Source organism: Cotesia glomerata, linkage group LG7 (assembly GCF_020080835.1).
Source record: "Cotesia glomerata isolate CgM1 linkage group LG7, MPM_Cglom_v2.3, whole genome shotgun sequence".
NCBI classification, from domain to species: Eukaryota; Metazoa; Arthropoda; class Insecta; order Hymenoptera; family Braconidae; genus Cotesia; species Cotesia glomerata.
Genome location: NC_058164.1, coordinates 15,204,012 through 15,226,391, shown reverse-complemented (window position 1 = coordinate 15,226,391; position 22,380 = coordinate 15,204,012). Strand labels below are relative to the sequence as shown.

At 33.6% G+C, this 22,380-nt stretch overlaps 1 long non-coding RNA gene across 1 annotated transcript; it reads left to right on the top strand.

Moving 5' to 3' along the window:
- Positions 1-5,980: 5,980 nt before the first annotated feature.
- Positions 5,981-21,150, top strand: LOC123268352. Its single transcript, XR_006510216.1, has 3 exons — positions 5,981-6,216; positions 18,869-18,872; positions 21,140-21,150. It is a non-coding gene; the product is annotated as an uncharacterized LOC123268352 (long non-coding RNA).
- Positions 21,151-22,380: the final 1,230 nt, after the last annotated feature.

The window sequence follows — 22,380 nt, the reverse complement described above, 5'->3', positions numbered from 1 at the left end:
GGCCGGCAGCATAGAACTTCGCTTTCTTTCGTATTTTCGTGGCGCAACTGGCCTATACAGCGAGTTTCAACTGTATATAACAGTCACAACATCGTCTGTATGTAACGTGTCAGCGCAGAAACTAACCAAAAAATGTCAAATAAATAAAAAAAATTTCTAACTAGATTATTGTTAATGAACTATTTTATAATAATACAGCAAAAATAATTTATATAAAAATTTTAAAAAATAATATAAAAAATTTGTAAATTTTATTTGCTTTCTTTTATATTTTGACAGCTAGTAAAGCAATGTTTATAAAACAATTCATGTACTCTACAAGCTTCTAATAATTTAATTTCAATCTTTCTTAGCCGTCTAATTAAAAACTAATTTTTAATCAACTTAAAAAAATTAATTTTGTTATTAAATCGAGTTTAAATATTTGTGACGAGTTCTTTGCATGTTATCACTCTCAATCAGAGCATTTGTTAGTGAACTTTAAAATAACTTATTTTTTTTTTATTTATTAATTTTTATTTTTTTATTATGCCCGCCTCGACCAGCAATCGGCTACGCCTCGGCCATCATATCCCATACGCCAGGAAATCCAACTTTCTGGCCTTGGGTCGTAATATACTATTTTTCATTCAGTGAAAAAATCTGTAAAACATTTGGCCCTGCTTGCCAGATATGAAACTTCCTGTTAAATTCAAGCTTCTAACATCTAATTGGTTCGGTAGGTTTTAAGTTACCATTGAGGTTACATTTACAATTATTTTGTAAAATAGAAATGTCAAATATTTTACCTGATACTTAATTGAATATTTTTTTCCGGTGTTTTTGTAATTAGAAAGTGTATATGGTGTTTTATGTAGTTACCAAAGCAGGCAAGTATTTAAAAGAAATCCAGACACCACCCAAACATTTAAAATTTCAAGCTCAATCAATCACTCATGGAGTTCACTACTGTCAAGAAACATACCTCTCCAAAAGTCTCATGCTAATAACTTACACGTTTTGAATATTATTGTGCAGCATCTTATGTAGGTATGAAAACCTAAGCTAAGAAAATCTGGGAAACATTTGAGCCTTCAGCCCATACCTGGAAATTTCCGCTCTTTTTGAATTTACAGCACTCCAAAGTCTACCTATTATGTGCTAAGTTGATAATCTGTTGACGCTCAAGAATTACGTTTTTGATACTTTCTTTACTGTACTAAAAGAAATAATTCTTGAGTACCCGAGAAAAAATATTTATATATATTTATATATAAATTGGTTATATATGATTATATATGAAAAATGGCCAAATATAATCATATATGATTATATATGACTACTAGCCGTGAACACCCGTTTCACTGGGTCATTTTTAATAGTGCAGTTATTTATTGATATTATTAAATTTTTTGGGATGTTTTAAAAGTTACGAAAACAATCCAGCATATTTTCGACCGATAAGAATACATTTTGAAGCTTTCTATTTTACTCGGAGTTATTCTAGATCATTCTAGAATTTTCTAAATCACTCTCATTCAATCAGAATCTAAACGAAAATTTTAGAACTTCCCAGATGAATTTAGAATTTTCTAGAACATTCTCATTTGATCAAAATCTAAACGTAGATTTTAGAACTTCACATATCATTCTAGAATTTCCCAGATCATTCGAGAAATTTCTAGATCATTCTAGAATTTTTTAGAACATTCTCATTCGATCAGAATCTAAACGTAGATTTTAGAACTTCCCATATCATTCTAGAATTTTCCAGATCATTCTAGAAATTTCTAGATCATTCTAGAATTTTTTAGAACATTCTCATTCAATCAGAATCTAAACGTAGATTTTAGAATTTCCCAAATCATTTAAAAATTTTCCAGAACATTCTCATTTGATCATAATCTAAACGTAGATTTTAAAACTTCCCATATCATTTTAAAACTTCCCAGATCATTCTAGAATTTTCTAGAACATTCTCATTTGATCAGAATCTAAACGTAGATTTTAGAACTTTCCAGATCATTCTAGACGTTTCTGGATCATTCTAGAACATTCTCATTCGATCAGAATACAAACGTAGATTCTATAACTTCCCAGATCATTTTCGAATTTTCTAGAACATTCTTATTCGATCAGAATCTAAACGTAGATTTTAGAACTTTCCAGATCTTTCTGGATCATTCTAGAATTTTCTAGAATAATTTTGATCAATCAGAACATTGATATACATATAAAAGCTTTCTAGATCATTCCAGAAATTTCTAGAACAATCCAGACTATTTTAGACCAATGATAGTCTCACATTTTTAAAGTTAACATCTTTCAACCCCTGTATCTTTTACACCCTTATAATTATCGACTTGCAACCACCATAGTGCACGATGGGAACCTTCCCTGTTGAAAATCTCCAATAAAATCCCATCAAAAGCGACAAAAGCCACTTAGAAACCAATAAAATTTATGGGTTTCTAAGTGGCTTTTATCGCTTTTAATGGGATCCTATTGGAAATTTTAAACAGGGTTGTACCTATTGCCAAATATAAACACTATTCGTCTGCGATGCGTAGTTTTGGCTGCAAAGTGAAATATAGGGACACACACCTCCAATTTTATATATATATATATATATATATATATATATATATATATATATATATATATATAATTATGTATAGATTCATTCATATATGATCAGATCTGATATCATATAGACTTATATATGATTATATATAGGGTTATAACAGCCAAGTATGATTATACCTGAGAAAAAATTTTTATATATGCTAATTATAAATATAAGCATTATAACGGGGTTTTGCCTGACCCGGGGATTTACCAAGCCAGGCTCACCGTTTATATTGGAAATTTTTGGCTTACTAAAAAAAAGAATTATTATTAAAAAAAGACCATTCGGCAGCCGAAATGGAAGTAGATTTCATCATGAATAGAAAAAAATATAACGAAGATTGTATACAGAACTAGGGCTTTTAACTTATATGCAATCGACAAAAATATATATCGACGGACAAATACTGAAACCAGTGCAATAGCAAATTTCATAATTGGCATAGGGGAATGGGGCATAATTTTGAGACTCCACATATGACATGGTACTCACATTAAAGCTTATTTAAAGAGCTTTCGGATGCAATTTACAGAATTGCAATAAGTTATCCCATTCAAAAGTTATTCGAGTTCGAAAGTGAAGAAATATGAATTTTTATGATTTTCAAAATTTTGAAATCCTGGTATTTCTAAATTACTTGACCGATTAAGCTCATCTTCGAACTTGACTTTGGTATTTATCTGTAGAATAAGTATGTTGAGTTTGGTAGAGATCCGTTGTAAATTGGCGACGCTATCGTCCTGACAAGCCGCGTTATATCCCATATATATATAAATATACTAGCTGATACCCGCCCGCTTCGCTGGGCATACAATAAAATTTTATGTTGTAACCTAGATGAAAAATATAAACAAAATGATTAATTTCAAAAAGATAATTAATATAAATTTTGAATTAGAGAAAAGTGATTGTTTATGATAACCGGTGTTAGCGAGTATTAAATATATGAGAAAAGTATTTTATTATTAATAATCAATCAATCAATGGGTCAGTTAGTCAGTAAATCTGTCATTAGACAGATTTCCGCATCACCCATGACGTACTGTGTAGTGAGATGCGTTCCCATTATAATAATGTTATCCTAAACATTTAGTCTAGACCGGATAGGTCAAATGGTAGAGTAGCCGACATGTCACCGGAAGGTTCTGGGTTCGAATCCCTGTCCGAGCTATCTGAATTTTTTCTCGCATATTCTGTAAACTCTTATTAAGAAGGTCCTTCCTATTTCTTTCTCAATCTCTTCCTCCTCCAATTATTCTGTTACGTGAATGTTGGAACGCTTCACGTAATAATTATCCGTAACTCCTATTCTTTTCCGCTTCATAGTATTATTTAATTTTAAAAATGTCAATAATTTTTTAATTTTAAAAAATGTTAATAATAAAATACTTTTCTCATATATTTAATACTCGCTAACACCGGTCATCACAAACAATCACTTTTCTCTAATTCAAAATTTATATTCATTATCTTTTTGAAATTAACCATTTTGTTTATATTTTTCATCTAGGTTACACCATAAAAATTTATTGTATTCCTATCGAAGCGGGCGGGTATCAGCTAGTTATTAATAAATTCATAACAAATTAAGTGGTATTAAAAAATATATTTATTATTACTCATTTTATTAGAAATTATCTTAAATCGACCGTTTTTTATAATAATTTAACGATATCGTTGTGAAATTTTAGAGAAGACGCATCAGACACAATTTACCATTTTAATTTTAATCATTAAAATCAGTATAATCATTTAACAATATCAACTTAATAATATTTATGTTTAATTTATCTGTGTTATGATATAATCGAGTTCATCCTTCATGATTATTCCAATACATATAAGTTATTTCAGTTATTAATGATTTAGCTATTCTTTCTTAAAAAACGTATGATTATGAATTCCTACTGTCCCAACAGTCAATCGATAAAATTTAAAATCAATCATTTTGACAGTTATTATAGCAACGGTAACCATGATAACGGTAACCATGGTAACGGCAACCATGGTAACGGCAACCATGGTAACGGTAACCATGGCAACGGTAACCACGGCAACGGTAACCATAGCAACGGTAACCATGGCAACGGTAACCATGACAATGGTAACCATGGCAACGGTAACCCTGTCAACGGTAATCATGGCAACGGTTGATTAGCGTGGGTGGTTGTAGGGGGGTTGATAATTTACGGGTGCCACTGATGGTTTCTTAGATTAGAGGGTCAAAATGATATTTCGCTCCCAAAAAAAGAGAGAGATATAGGGAAGGGGAAAGATTATAGGGCACGGGAGGGGAGGAGAAGAATGAGAGGGGGGGGAGGGGAGGGCATATGTGATGGTAGACGAAAAATTCATTTTGGCTAGGAATTGCGTAAAATCCGTTCTTAGTGAGCGTCTACATCACGAATGGAGTAACTATGCTAAATTTCAAGTCAATCGGGCGAATAGTTTCGGAGATCTCGTGATGAGTGAGTGAGTGGTATTTCGCTTATATATATATAGATATATATATATATATATATATATATATATATATATATATATATAAATACATACATATATAAACTTTTGAACCATATGCATTTTATGAATTCGCTTGACGAGCTGAGTCGAAATATAGCAAAATTTTTCAAAAGTTCCGTCATGAGGACCAATGCAATAGTTAGATTTCTATGAAATCTACTAAAAAAGGGCGCCAGGAGAATGATCTCCAATTAATTACTACTGCGACTTCGGCTAGCTCTTACCTCTTCCTCAGGGTGGCGGGCCATACTGAAATACTCGTCGTTAAAAAATAGGACAGCAAACTAAACGAAAATTCTTAAAATTACTCGAAATAAATTCAGAAGAATTTAACAGAAAAAAATAACAATTTATTTAACAAAATATACATCGGAGGTCGATATTAAGTTTTAACAAAATTATTAAAACGTCGTAACTTAACGTTTCTTTTAATTTTAAACCAAATTTAAAACGTCATCACCTCAATTTTATTTCTCACACTCGCATTCATACATCGGCAATCACACTATGTAATAACAGCATTACAAAAAAAATAATCGTAAAGCGTTGAATCCTCGCGTATTATTTTATTAATCAAAATATTTTACAAAATTACAACGTGGACTCGAAACGCTGGATTCAACACTGAACAAGAACGTCGGCTTACCAAGCAATTGAGCGTCGTCCTCATCGTAGCAGCTCGGAAAAGCTTCATGCGGTCGACTCGATAAATAAATTATTTAAAAAAAAAAAATAAATACTTCAATACAATTTATCAATTAATTTCAAGTGAACAAAATCGCGACAATACTTCGAAATTAACTTTAGGTTGCGGAGCGCGCAAAAGCGCGTCCGAATCCATCAACAGTCCAGCCTCGAATCCTCTTCCTCATAGAGAAGTACCCGCTTCTTCCTTCGTTGAAGTTGGTGGCGCTAGTCTTCATTTCCATTGGAATTGATCCCCGTCGATAGTTGATCTAGGCCCGTATAACAGTCAACGGACCTCCACGACAGTCTTTAGTCACCTCTGCTCCTGCAGTACTGACTAACCAACTGTCATCGATGGTGATCGTCGTATTGGAACGTGCGGCAATGCAGCGTCGATTGTCCTCAGACTTCTCGGGTGCTTACGCCGCTCGGTGCCTCGCTCGCTTCGGTACTCGCTTATTATCGTCGTAGCTCTATCCTTGTCGCTCCAATGCATAGCCTCGTACTCGCTCTGACTCCCTCTGTCTTCGTTACTCGCCCAGCGTTACGTATTTATACAAAATAATTCATAAAAATTAGTGAAATTTTCATTCATTCACACATAACATTCACGACGTTGGATTCGAGCCTGGAAGGCTATAATACCCCAAGTATTGGGCGTCGAATAAAAATCTACCACGTTACAGTATATATAATTATTAGGGCCGAGAATTTAGTTTTTTTAAAAGAGAGAGACAGAAGATAGGTGTAGCCAAGCGTTCTGATTGGTCATAATAAATTAATTGTTTTTTGTTTTTCGCAATCAAGTGAAGACAGCAGCTTGAAGAAAAATAAAAATTAGATTGCTAATCCAACATGAAAATATGAAAAATATGTCAAAAAAAACAGGTTGGTTTTCAGATGTAAAGGTGCTTGTATACAAATACAAGTCTGTACTGCTCAGATAAATAAAGAAGAGAATTTGAAGCACAGTGTTGTGACTAAAATGTTTAATGAAATTAATTTAAAGAGAACAGTAAACAAGCTGGCGATTTCGCTCAAGATCGCGTAAAGGAATTGCTCCCGGTCTCACTGGTAATTTTCCTGGGGATCGCACTGACGGTCTTTTTGAAGATCTCACTGGAGGTCTCGCTAGAACTCTTGCCGATGGTCTTGCTGGAAATCACGCTGACGGTCTTTTTAGAGGTCTCGCTAAAGATCTTGCTGGAGATCGAGCTGATGGTATTGCTAGGAGTTTCGCTGGTAATTTTGATGGTGATCACGGTGATGGTATCGCTGGAGATCACGCTGACGGTCTCGCTGGAGATCACGCTGACGGTCTTTCTGGAGGTCTCGATGGAGATCACGCCAACGGTCTTTCTAAAGGTCTCGCTAAAACTCTTGCTGACGGTCTCGCTGATGGCCTCGCTGGAGATCACGCTGACGATCTTTCTGGAGGTCACGCTGATGATTACGCTGACGATCTTTCTGAAGATCACGCTGCCGGTCACGCTGATAATTTTGTTAGCGATCACGGCGATGGTATCGCTGGAGATCACGCTGACAATCTTTCTGGAGGTCTCGCTGGAGATCACGCTGACGGTTTTTCTAAAGGTCTCGCTGGTGACCACGCTGACGGTTTTTTTGGGAGTCTCGCTGGAGATCACGCTCACGATCTCGCTGGAGATCACGCTGACGATCTTTCTAGAGGTCTCGCTGGTGATCACGCTGACTGTCTTTCTGGAAGTCTCGTTGGAGATAACGCTGACGATCTTGCTGGAATCACGCTGACGATCTTTCTGGTAGTCTCGCTGGAAATCACCAGCGAGACCTCCATAAAGATCGTCAGTGTGATCTCCAGCGAGATCGTCAGCGCGATCTCCAGCGAGATCGTCAGCGCGATCTCCAGTGAGATCGTCAGCGTGATCTCCAGAAAGACCGTCAGTGTGATCTTTAGAAAGACCGTCAGTGTAATCTCCAGCGAGACCGTCAGCGTGATCTCCAGCGTGACCGTCAGCGCGATCGCCAGCAAAATCACCAAGCGAGACCGGCAGCAATACCATTAGCACAACTTCCAGCAAAACGACCTCCAGTGAGACCGTCAGCGAGACCTCTAGAATAACCGTCAGCGTGATCTCCAGCGAGACTGTCAGCAAGAGTTCTAGCGAGACCTTTAAAAAGAACGTCAGTGCGATCTCCAGCAAAATTACCAGTGAGACCGGGAGCAATTCCTTTACGCGATCTTCAGCGAAATTGCCAGCTTGTCACTGTTCACTTTAAATTAATTTTATCAAACATTTTAGTCCCAACACTGTGCTTCAAATTCTCTTCTTTATTTATCTGAGCAGTACAGACTTGTATTTGTTTACAAGCACCTTTACATCTGAAAACCAACCTGTTTTTTTTTGACATATTTTTCATATTTTCATGTTGGATTAGCAATCTAATTTTTATTTTTTCTTCAAGCTGCTGTCTTCACTTGATTGCGAAAAACAAAAAACAATTAATTTATTATGACCAATCAGAACGCTTGGCTACACCTATCTTCTGTCTCTCTCTTTTAAAAAAACTAAATTCTCGGCCCTAATAATTATATATAGAGCGATATATAATCTTGGATGGTTGTATATTGCTCCATATATAGTCATATATAATTATATATAATCTTATATACAATTCCATATATAATCATGTATGATTATACATAATTATATGTGATTCCTTATATAATCATATATGATTAAATAAAATTATATATGATTATATGGAAAAATTTTTTTGAGCGAAAAAAAATTTCTTGATTTAAGAAAAACTTTACTTGAGCCAAGATAATTTCAATTGTGCTTGAAAAATTATAGGTGCCGCCTTCAGTTGATTTGTGTATCAGTGAGTCTTCACATTTAAAAAAAAATAGACGTAATTAAATCTTTTTAATGAATTTCTAGTCAATTTTAGAATGATCTCTATTGCTGGTAGAACTCATAACCATTTAAAAGATATCAGTGAATGATGATAGATTTTTAACTTCCCGCTAAGAAAATCGAAAATTCTCAAAAATCGGGAAGTTATTGTTTTCACCCCGTTTTGCAAAAATCGAGTTTTCATCAGATCTCGACGTTTGAAGGTCATAGGAAGCTTCCCTGACTACTCCCGCGAGGTTGTCACTGTGTGTGTGTGTGTGTGTGTGTGTGTGTGTGAAAGTATGTGAACCGCTTATAACTTTTGAACGGCTAATCCGATTTTATCGCGGTTGGTGCCATTTGAAAGGGCTTGGCCAAACTTAGATTTTAAGTATAATTTGGACCGATTCGAATCAGTAGATTTTGAGAAATCTTAAAAAAACTAAGAAAAAAAATTTTTTCCAAATGTGGTTTTTTTTTTAAAAACTTTTAAACGGCTCCACCGATCGATTTCAAAAACTAATCAGCTCTAGACAATAAAAAACACGTCGATCGCCACCAAGCTGGTCGAAATCGGTTAATTCATTCGAGATATATCATGAACGAAAGAAAACCGAAAAAAGTGTTTTTTCGAAATTACTCCGAAATTTTTGGTTTAATCAATTGAAACCTAAAAATTCTTTATGAGGTTGATAAAACTTCGTCGAATGCCGCCGACCGCGTGAAAATCGGTTGATCCATTCAAAAGTTATAGCGGTTTGAAAATTCCAAAAGTAGTGTCTATGAAACTTCTATCAGACTTTTGAGCTCGAAGAGCTCAAATGCATAGAAATACTATCTCTTTGAGCTCAGCGAGCTAAAAATATCACATAAATTATATTTTGAGCTCAAAAATCTCAAAAACGTCATAAGTACAATTTTAAGCGCCCAGGTATGGAATTAGCGGGAAGTTGCAGGGATGGCCTTTAGGGTGAACCGTTTTTCTAATTTTTTTAGATGTTATCGTCAAGTAAATTATCAAGTAAATCTCTCTTCAAGTAAATTACGCTTGGTGTCGCTATTTTTGAATGTAAGAGTATTGTTTACATTTGACTTTTTTTGTGACCAACCACTATTTCCTTTATATTTATTTTATTATAATATCAATTCACATATTGATTACAATAAAAAAATGCTTCTAAAAATTTTCACTTATAATTTTTATTAATTTTAACATCCCAAGCGGCACAAGTAACTTTTTGGTATTTATATGATAACAATTTCAGTTAACTTTAAGTAAATTACAAAAGTTAATACAAAACAAACAAAATGAACAACTTGAAAAGTTAACTCTATTATGTCATCTTACAGGTGGCGAGATATTGTTAATAATCTAGAATGGTTAATTAGTCAGCAATAAGTTAGAAATAATTTTACTCTAAAAGATGATAATATTAGTATGACAAATAGTTAACATTTTTTGGATAACTTTTCGAGCATCCATAAAAATGACTAAAGCAGGTTAACTTTCAATCAGTAAACCATTACTTGTCCGTTAAATTTCGCAAACACATGCGCAACTGGTCATGAGATTGAGCCAACTTTAAACTAACAATTTGTTGACATTTTTTTGTTTATAAACATTTAATCTTTTCGGTAACAAGTAAAATCTTTTGATCCATAAATCGTATACAAGAACGCGTGCAGTCTCTTACAGTTTAGCTAATCCGAACAAAAACAGTTTCACTGTAAAATCGCGCCAAGTCCACGTTCATAAGACTATTAAGAAAAAAAAATTTCTTATTTTTTTACAAAAAGATATAAAATAAAAAAATAAAAAAATTCAAGTAACCGATATGATTGTATTTGATTTTCGGAAATTAAAAAAAATTTTATTGTAAATTTGAAAATTAAGAAAAAAATTTTGGAACGTATTTAGTGGGCGTGGTTGCAAAATATTTTACTTTTAATGAAATTCGTAAAATCTATTTACTAGGACTTTAAAAAAATTGAAATACACAATGACGCACACCAAGTACGTTCCAAAATTTTTTTTTAATTTTCAAATTTACAATAAAATTTTTTTTAATTTCCGAAAATCAAATACAATCAAATCGATTACTTGAATTTTTTTATTTTATATCTTTTTGTAAAAAAATAAGAAATTTTTTTTTCTTAATAGTCTTATGAACGTGGACTTGGCGCGATTTTACAGTGAAACTGTTTTTGTTCGGATTTTAGTATTTTTTGTAATTATAATAAAAATTTACAATTGGTACCAACTTAAATCTCGCGTTGGCTGCATTTTTTATAGCAAACTATCCTCTTGAAGCTACAGTTTATGTAAAAACAATTCCAGCGCACCCTGGCGAATGTAGATGCAAGCTGTGAATTACTTTTTTTAACTGTAGTTGCGTATCTATAGGAGGATTACTACACATTTTTATTTTATCTAGTCTGTGGCGCTGACCTTTCTCCATAAAAAAAAGTCAGGATCGAAATTTGTGAGCGAGCTATAGTATGTGCTGATAAAATTTAATAATTTCAAGTAAATAAATTGTTATAAGTGAATATAATTAATAAATACGGTGAAATAAATTATGAATTACTGTTATGATAAACAAATTGGGTAAAAAAAGTACCGTAGATTTAAATAAAATTTCGCAACCTCAAAAAACCGTTCTGCTTACAGTAAACATAGTCGGTAGTCTGGCGCTCCGTTTACAACGGATTTGAACGGAACTTGGCGCCAGATTCTACCGAATCTGTGGATGTCCCGACTACATCAATTATACTCAGTATATTCAGTGCATTTCTAAGTCTGGATGGAGATTTTTTTAATTAATTGGCGAAGATTAAGTGAAAATAACATCGACAAAGGCAATTAAATATAAATATATATTTTGATATTTTTATATTGCGTAGTGTTCAAATGATTTTAATTGTTCAACTTCGTTAATTATTTCAACAGAGTTTTTGGTAGAAAAGTACGGAGAAACTAAGGATAAAGTACAAGATCGTATTAAAGAATGGTTTCAGAGAGGAAGTGATCGCTTAAAAGCTGAGCAGAAAATTAAAGAACCCGAACACCCCAAAGAGTCGACAAAGATTTGAGTATTTATCATTTTAATACTAATAATTTTAGTAAATTTGTTTTTTCCTAATTATAATAATATTTAAAATTGTGATATGTTTGAATAGTGGTCTAAAGTAAAAAAAAAAAATATAATTTTAGACTCTTCTTTTTACAATTATAATGAAAAAATTGCAATACATTGTTGTGAGCAAAGAAATGTTTTAAAAAACATAGTTTTTTTAGAATGAATATCAAATAATTATAATGTTAAGGCTTGTTTTCTTTACTTTAAATTAAAAAATTTAATAGTCATTACATTAAGATAAAGAAATTCAGATTTGTAAATATTAAAGTTATGTACTTTTTATGTTCATTAAAAATTTTAAATGTCTTGTAAAATGTTATTATTATTCATTTGTAACAGTATTATAACTGATTGAATACGGGTGAAAAATTTATGGTATGCATATGAACAAATTGTACTGTGGAATTTGTATTAAATATAAATATTTACGGTTCATTTTTTTATGTTTTTGTCTTAAAAATTTTGCAACACGAAATATAAAAAAAATAAACTATAAGTATTTATGTCTATTACAAATTTTGCAGTACAATTTGTTCATATTCGTATCATAAATTTTTTAACGTATATACAGTATCCCTCAATAATAACGTTAACTAATACTCATCTATTGGGTAACTTTTCTATAATTAAAAGTTATCATTTTTCAAGTATAATATTAACAAAAATTTGTTCATTTTCGCAACAAAAAGATAACATTTTGTTTTCTAAAAGTGAACCTTCTGTTATCTTAAATATTATATTTTGTTATCATTTTTACTTAACATTTTTTTAACGTAAATATGTTATCAATTTGTTACTTTTTGTGATAACTTCTTGTAAGGACATTAGGGATACATTTCGGTAGAAAATTTGTCAACTTTTTGAAAGTGGAGATTGTTGGCATCTAACTTTTTTTAGATAACTTTTTGATGTTATTAAGTTGCTTGCCAGTATGCCGCTTGGGATGTGAAATTTTTTAATTAAAATTTTTTCATAATAATTTTATTGTTACAAAAGTCGAAAAAATTTACAGATGTCTGTTAATTTATAATAATAAAGTTAGTCGACATTTTTTATTTTTTTATTTTGCTTAATGTGTTAAATTAGAACTAAATAATATTTTTTTTTAATTGCACTTACAGTTTTTCGAATTTTTTACAAATGAAATTAAAAAAAAATTTTTTTTGTAAAATTTTTTTCAATAAAAAAAATTCTAAAAATTTTTAGATGTCGGCTAACTTTATTGTCATTGTTCATTTCAGTATAATTAATAATTCCAAAAGAAGTGTCCATTTTACCCCAAATGTTCGATATGACCACTTTTACAACTTTCCTAACCTAAAACTAAAAATCATTGCTTAGAGTATATTCAAACATACCATTTATTTATAGTTAACAAATCTGATCACCAAAGAAATATTTGTTAACTATAAACAAATCTGGATTTCATTCAAATATATTATAACTTTGTCTCAAATAAATAAATTTATTTGTATCAAATAAATATTTGCAGGCATAAAACAATTTTGTTGAAATAACAAAAGACGGGATAACTGAAAAATTTGTTCTGGTAACAAATGAGTGTAATTATAGCAACAAATCCATTAGTTGCATTAACAAAATGTTTCAAGTTGTACTAACAAACCAATTTGTCAATTCACAAAATCAATTTGTTGCCCTAACGAAATCATTTTGTTGCTGTCACAAAATGACTTTGTTGTTGTTACAAAATGATTTTGTTGTAATAACAAAACTAATTCGTTGCTAAAATATTTTACAAATCAGCTATAGCTGATTATAGCATATTTTTAAATTATGTATTCTCTTAATTACTTTAACAAATTGTCTTTGTTACTCCAACAAATTCTCTTTGTTATTTTAACAGCATAATTTTGCTATTTTAACAAAAAAATTTGTTATGCCAGCTAAAGTATTTTGTCGAATCAACTTAAAGATTTTGCTATAGTAACGAAACTGTTTTGTTGTTATAACATATCAATAACTTTGTTATAACCTAAATTTTGTTATTTTAACTTATAATTTGTTATCCCTATGTTAACAAATTCATTTGTTACCATAACATATCTTAGGTTATCTTCAAAAAACAAAATTTTTTTCTGCGTGTGGAATTCAAAATTAATCATCATTTTAGTATCCACTCATTAATGTCTGTCCTTATTTACTATACATCCATTACCTAGCGCGAAAAAAATATTATTTAAAAACAATAAGGTAAAAGCCCCAATAGATGATCATGTACCAGTATATGATCACTCCATTTATTTGTATACTTATATTTGTGAATATAGATATACAAATACATGGAGTGATCATATACTGGTACATGATCATCTATTGGGGCTTTTACCTTAATACAAAAAAAAAGTTACAACAAGTGTACTCTAGTATATATTGTTTGGGCTTTTATAGTTGTAGAAGTTAACTTTATGAAAGTAATTTATTCTTTATTTGTGCACAATAGCGATTACACCAGTTAAAAAGCGCTTGGTCTTTTTTTATCATAAGAAGACTAAACAATCGTAGAATGTAAAATTGCAGCAGGTGGTTACCATTACAAAAAAGTTAGAGATTCGTAAGGTGAAAGAGACGGTAGTAAAAATAATAGTCTGAGAAAGAGGTAGAAGGCAAAGGATATAACTCCCGTACTCTTATTTTCTCTTGAGGATTTACAGATCTACAAAAACGATAATGACGTTAAAGAAAACGCGTGTCAGCTGGCAAATTATTTTGTGAGTCCCCATTTTGATATTGAGGACTTGATTTTTATTGTACTTACTTATTCAACGAAAATTAAACTAATATACACGGAAATAAATGAGATAGCAAATTCAAAATGAACTGATTTTTTGGATATTTATTCGATACATTCCAATCAATAAATACGTTCATATAATGAAAGATTTAGATAGAAATAGTCATAACATGTAATATCTTCATAATAATAGCAATAATATTTTGTTCAGGGCTGCAATCAATTTTCGAAAATCATTTTAAAAATAATGTAAGCTTTACAAGTTTTTTTAATTTTTAAATAAATTTTCTTAATGAAAAGTAGTGAGAGAATGATATGAATCAGTCATATAATATACCCGAGTCGAAATTCACCGTCTCAAATGTCGTATTTCTTTTATTTTTTTTCGGAACTGTCATTTTTAATGCCTTAACAGTTATCTCAAACTCCTCATGTGAGATTCAAATGCCCAAAATTGGAGGTCCTATTCGATTCTTAACGCCTCATAAACTTAGTGGAGTTCAAAACAATTTTTTAAGCATTAATAGTTAACTTTAAAAAACCGCTGGCTTTTGATGGTGGTAGTACACATGTTCTAAGCTTCCTTTGGAACAAAAACAGTTGACATGCTCTACGGAATTCGTATATATTGTAAGAAAAAAAAATTAGAAAAACGGTTCACCCTAAAGGCCATCCCTGCAACTTCCCGCTAATTCCATACCTGGGCGCTTAAAATTGTACTTATGACGTTTTTGAGATTTTTGAGCTCAAAATATAATTTATGTGATATTTTTAGCTCGCTGAGCTCAAAGAGATAGTATTTCTATGCATTTGAGCTCTTCGAGCTCAAAAGTCTGATAGAAGTTTCATAGACACTACTTTTGGAATTTTCAAACCGCTATAACTTTTGAATGGATCAACCGATTTTCACGCGGTCGGCGGCATTCGACGAAGTTTTATCAACCTCATAAAGAATTTTTAGGTTTCAATTGATTAAACCAAAAATTTCGGAGTAATTTCGAAAAAACACTTTTTTCGGTTTTCTTTCGTTCATGATATATCTCGAATGAATTAACCGATTTCGACCAGCTTGGTGGCGATCGACGTGTTTTTTATTGTCTAGAGCTGATTAGTTTTTGAAATCGATCGGTGGAGCCGTTTAAAAGTTTTTAAAAAAAAAACCACATTTGGAAAAAATTTTTTTTCTTAGTTTTTTTAAGATTTCTCAAAATCTACTGATCCGAATCGGTCCAAATTATACTTAAAATCTAAGTTTGGCCAAGCCCTTTCAAATGGCACCAACCGCGATAAAATCGGATTAGCCGTTCAAAAGTTATAAGCGGTTCACATACTTTCACACACACACACACACACACACACACACACACACACACACACACACACACACACACACACACACACACACACATATACACACACACATACACACACACACACACACACACACACACACACTAGAAGACCGGCTAAGAAACTTGACATCGTTGGGTGGAAGGTGAAATCCTTTGACCCAGGTGCTCTAGTAGCTGCCCTAAATAGTGAACCGCTTACTACTGGATCTGCAGAAGAAATGACCAAGGACTTGATGAAGAGAGTGACCCAGGCTTGCGACACCTGCATGCCCCGTAAACGGGGCATGAACCAAAGACCTTCGGTGCACTGGTGCAACGAACACATCAGCTTCCTACGGAAAGAGTGTCTCAAGAAAAGAAGAATATCTCAGCGTGGTTATCGGCGGCCTGACTCAGCGGAACTAGTCGCAGAATACAAGAAAGCTCGTCGACATTTAAACAAAGCCATCAAGGATAGCAAGAAGAACTGCTGGAAAGAGCTAATCAACGAGGTGGACAAAGACTTGTGGGGTAGACCTTACAAGGTAGTCATGGCACACCTGAAATATCAGCCAATGCCGTCTCCTACGTGTCCTCAACTCTTACAGAAGATCGTGACTCTGCTGTTTCCACGACAGCGCGTTTTCAACTATCTGTTGACACAGGACGAACTGAATGATATTCCACCTGTCACGAAAGAAGAACTGATGGAAGCTTGTAACCGCGTCGGGAATAATAAAGCACCGGGATTGGACGGAATCCCTAATATTGCCTTGAAAACATCTATTAAAGCAGCGCCAGCGTTATTCCTCGACGTCTACAACATCTGCTTGAAGGAAGGGATTTTCCCTCGGAAGTGGAAACAACAACGGCTGGTACTACTTCCTAAAGGGAAAAAGCCACCGGAAGAACCGTCATCTTATCGTCCACTCTGCATGCTGGATACAGCCGGTAAGATACTAGAACGTATAATCCACCAAAGGATAGAAGCAGTTGTCGATCCACTCTTAGCAGACAATCAGTACGGATTTCGGAAAGGACGATCAACCCTGGACGCGATCAACCTGGTTGTCGGTATAGCCAAAGACGCAATCGCCGGTACCAGATGGAAGGGAGGAACGAAGAAATATTGCCTGGTGGCAACTTTAGACATAAAAAATGCCTTTAACTCCGCCAACTGGGATTGCATCATGCAAGCCCTTCAAGAGATGAACGTATCAGGATACCTACGAAGGATAGTCGCTAGCTACTTCACAGATAGAGTCCTGAGATATGACACGAAGAATGGTCCAAAGGAGTATGATGTTACTGGAGGTGTACCGCAGGGTTCTGTTCTCGGTCCACTTCTCTGGAATGTCATGTACAACGGATTGCTGAGACTGAAACTACCAAGAAACGTCAAACTGGTAGCGTACGCGGACGACGTAGCCGTAGTAATAGTCGCCAAGCATCTTGATGAGATAAAACATATGTTCGCTATCACCTTTGAGCGAATTAACCAGTGGATGGACACAGTAAATTTACAACTGGCTAAACAGAAGACCGAGGCTGTACTTATCACTAGCAGAAAAGTGGTGGAAACGATCAACCTAAACGTCGGAGACCAAGAAATCACATCCCAACCATTCATTCGATATCTGGGAGTGATGCTCGATGCCCGTCTTAACTTTAAACAACAAGTTGAACACGTGACCACCAAAGCATCAGCAGTAGTAGCCAACCTAGTACGATTGATGCCCAACATCGGTGGCCCGAAGCAGACATGGAGGTCATTGCTATCATCAGTAGTTACATCGGTCCTCACATATGGTATATCCATTTGGGCCGACGCACTTGAGATCCAAGAATCATGGAGGAAAGCATGTCCAGTTTACCGACTGAGCGCGCTAAGAGTAGCCAGCGCCTTTCGAACAATATCAGAGGAAGCAGTGTGTGTCATTTCCGGAACTTTGCCGCTCAGAGTCCTAGCTGAGGAAAGGCGTAACCTTTACCAACGAAAGAGGACAACCGCGCAAAGTGCCGAGGAACTCAGAGCTAAAGAACGGCAGAACAGCATCGCGCGATGGCAATCGCAGTGGGACGCCGCGACAACAGGGAGATGGACACACCGTCTCATACCAAGGATTGACGTTTGGCTTAACCGGAATCACGGCGAGGCCAACTACTATCTGACCCAGATGTTGTCAGGACACGGCTGTTTCCGGGAGTACCTTTATCGCTTTAAGCACGATGATTGCCCAGAGTGTCCGTCTTGCCCAAGAGTTGCTGAAAATGCGGAGCACGTTTTTTTCGAGTGCCCTCGTTTTAACCCACAGCGTGATGAGTTAGAGAAGATCCTGAACAAGAAAATCACACCAGAGTCAATAGTAGAAGAAATGCTGTCATCCGAAGCTGCCTGGAACGCCACAAGCACGTTTACTACCGAAGTGCTTACAGAGCTGCGTTCCATTGAAAGAAAAAGGGCAAATGACAGAAACTAGAAGGAAGGAAAAATAACACCTTAGCCACCAGAAGGAATAGCAGTAGCTAGATCCTCCCATCACGAAGTAATGCCTGACGGCGGTTTCCATGAGGGATTAGAGGAAAGAAGAAAGGGGTTTAGGGTTTAGTGGGTAGGGGCGTTAGCGTCGAGTTTTAGTATGACGCTGCGTCGAGTCGCCACATATCCAGGCCGAACAGCTATGCCTGGAATCCGTAAGAAGGATTCCCCCCCCTAAGATAAAAAAAAAAAAAAACACACACACACACACACACACACACACACACACACACACACACACACACACACACACACACACACACACACACATAGTGACAACTTCGCGGGAGTACCCTGATAAAAAAAAAGTATTGAGACAAAGAAAAAAGTATTGAAAAGTTTTGGTTTTCTAATCAATCCAATACTTTTCAATACTTTTTTCTTTGTCTCAATACTGTTTTTTATTCAGGGTAGTCAGGGAAGCTTCCTAGGACCTCAAAACGTCGAGATATAATGAAAAGTCGATTTTCGAAAAACGGGCCAAAACCAATAACTTCCCGATTTTTGAAAATCTTCGATTTTTATAGCGGGGAGTTAAAAAGTTATTTATTTGTAAATCCTAAACTACTTTTTTTTAAGTTTATCATCAACTCAAGTGAATATTGTCTTTAATGAATTTTGAGCCTATTATCTTTATTTTAGACGTGTCATAATACAAAATTTTGATTTTATCGTGACCACACAAAGATTGCGTAAAAATTTTATATCAAGAACTTGCATATACTCATATGTGAATAGTGTGCGTATTCACAAAGAGGATTGATCGTAAAAGGCAGGTGGTGAGAGCAACAGCTGCAAAGGATATGTGATCTTCTTTCCTTTACATGAAAAAAAAAGACGAAAAGGTTAAACACCTAAACGTACCTCATATACTTCTTTTATGTTGATTTTTTCTCCTTTCTTTTGTTATTTTATCATTCTATCTTACTTTTACTACATATCCAATCACGACATAAGCGATGCAGACAATGAATCAGTTTAAATTATGAATATTTATATAAACCACTGTATACAGTTTTACATACATAATTTTTTTTTTAACAATATCTTGTTACTCTTTATCAGACGCTGTTGAGAAAACGATGTATACTTTTAGTTTTCCACTAAAGGAAATTGTCAATTTTTTAATTTCGAGAGGTTATTTGTGTGTGTGTGTGTGTGTGTGTGTGTGTGTGTGTGTGTGTGTGTGTGTGTGTGTGTGTGTGTGTGTGTGTGTGATCTAAATCTAGAGTTTTCTAAATATCGATATTAAGCACAACGTGAATCTATCGACAAGATTAAAATGTTGACAAGATGACAAGATAAATATTAAACTTTATCCGTTCACGCATCACTTAATGAACAATACATGGGAAAAATGATGTAGCCTGATCACCTATAATTATATACAATTATATATAGAATATATATAATTATATATGTTATTATATATAAGTATACATAATCATACAGAGTGTCCCAGAAGTAACGGACGCCATTGTAGCATCTGATAAACGAAATAATTCTGAGACGAGAAGTCCTTAGCCATTTTTTAATCAGACGCATAGATAATTAATTATTAATTAAAATAACGTCCTTCTATGCGTTAGAGAGAAAGCACTAGTGTCAAGTCAAGTGCGTTCCAACGAAGACGCTTGCACGTGTAAATGTGTAAGTAAATATGTGTGACTACGTTAGCTATAGAAACTACAGTCAACGCTCTCTGTATTTGACTCGCCCGTACAGGATCATTCTCTGTATTTGACTCGTCCTTGTCCATAAGAGCTGTGTAAAATCGTCAAATATAGAGGAAGAATGTGGTCAAATACAGAGAGCGGTCAAATACAGAGAGGTCCAATACAGAGAGCGTCGACTGTAGTTAGTCATACAGTTAGTTGTGTCTTTGTTTGGCACATACTTTACTGGACACTGGCGCTCTCTCTCTCTAACAAATAAAGAGACGTTATTTTTAATTAATAATTAATTATCTATGCGGTTAATTGAAAAATGGCTAAAGACTTTTCGTCTCAGAATTATTTTTTTCATCAGATGCTACAATGGCGTCCGTGACTTTTGGGACACCCTGTATATAATTAGAGCTAATTATACTTGGCTAATATGAATTCATATATAATTATATATAGAATATATAAATTATTATTAATTATTTATTTCAGCTTTAAGGGCCTAGAAATAGGACTGAGTACATATAATCTGCTTACATAAACTTAATTGTATTGTAACTGCCTCTTTCCTTTGTCACCCTTTCCACTTTCTCCTCCACTTCCTTGGCTTTCTTCCGTATACCACGTTTATTCTTTTTATAGAATATATATAATTATATATGGTATTATATGTAATTATATATGGTTATATATAGATTCATATATAAGTATTAAGGTTCTTTTTTTTTTTCAACTATTTTTTTTTTTTCAGTCTCATCGTGAAATTTTGTTGCAAGTACCCAAAAAAATATACCCTGGAAGTTTAGGCTCTTAATATTAATATTAAGACCTCGACCCAGGCGTTTAAAGATTTCCCCTTAAAAAAACACAGAAATATTGATTTTTTTATGTTTAAATTTCTATAGCTCAGTGGCATTTTACAGCATTGCTTCGACCGTGGACGGGTTTTTTTCAGAATTGAGGGCTCTACAAAAGTGTCCATTGCGGCCAAGCCGTAACTCGAACCGGCAAGGTAGTACAGGCCTCTAAACTTGATTTTTCCAAGAAATTCGCGTTTTTTCGCATTTATCTCGTGAATGACAAGAGCTACAGAAAAAATGTGAATGACAAACTTGTAGAACATTCAATTTCCTACAAAAAAGGTCTTGAGCACCAAGTCGCTAAAATCAAAATTTTCAGAGATAATGATGAATTTTTAGTAATTTCGAAAATTGCGTTTATCGAAAATTGCGTCAAATTATAAAAAATATCTTTTAAAAATATCATTTGAAAACGTGTACGTTTTGAAAACGTGGACGTTACAAAGCAATGCTGTGAAATGCCACTGAACTATAGAAATTTAAACATAAAAAAACCAATATTTCTGTGTTTTTTTTTAAGGGAAAATCTTTAAACGCCTGGGTCGAGGTCTTAATATTAATATTAAGAGCCCAAACTTTCAGGGTATTTTTTTTTTTTGGATACTTGCAACAAAATTTCACGATGGGACTGAAAAAAAAAAAATAGTTGAAAAAAAAAAGCACCCTAATAAGTATATACAATCATGTATAAACTTATACATATATAATTAGACCTAATTATACTTGACTAATATAAATTCATATATCATCATCATCATCATCATCGAATTTGTAAAAGGTCTGTGCTTGATCTACAGGCGATCAAAAACCGCCTAAACATTATGGAACGTTTTAGTCTGTTTTCGACCTTGATGCAATCAAAAACAGCCAAATGATTTTGACAAAAAAGTCTGATTTTGGTCTAGAAACGATCGAAAACAATTAATATTAAAATTGGTCTAAATTGGGAATAGTACGGCCTAAACAGTTTTAATTCTTGTACAAAATAGATACACATAATAAAGTTAAGTTGAATGAAAAATATTGAAAATTTTCATTTATCCTAAAACAGATCAAATTATTGACGCGGGATTATTTGACTTGTTCAAAGAATATAATATTTAGAAAAAATAATTTACAATTCAACATAAACATAGACTATAAGTATCTATCCTTTTCAACCATATCAGTACTTTTGTCACATAGATACTTCTATACAGAAAATTGAAAGTCAAAAAACCGAAAAGAAAGCGAGTCTAATAAAAAGGAAGGAAACCTGAGATAGGGGAGATTTTTCTATTACATTCTCGTAAAATATATAAATTTATACCGTAACCAATTTGGCGCCGAATATTAATTTTTTTTTCAAAAACTAAATGCCAAAAAATTGCTCATGAATTGCTCTTTCGATATAAACA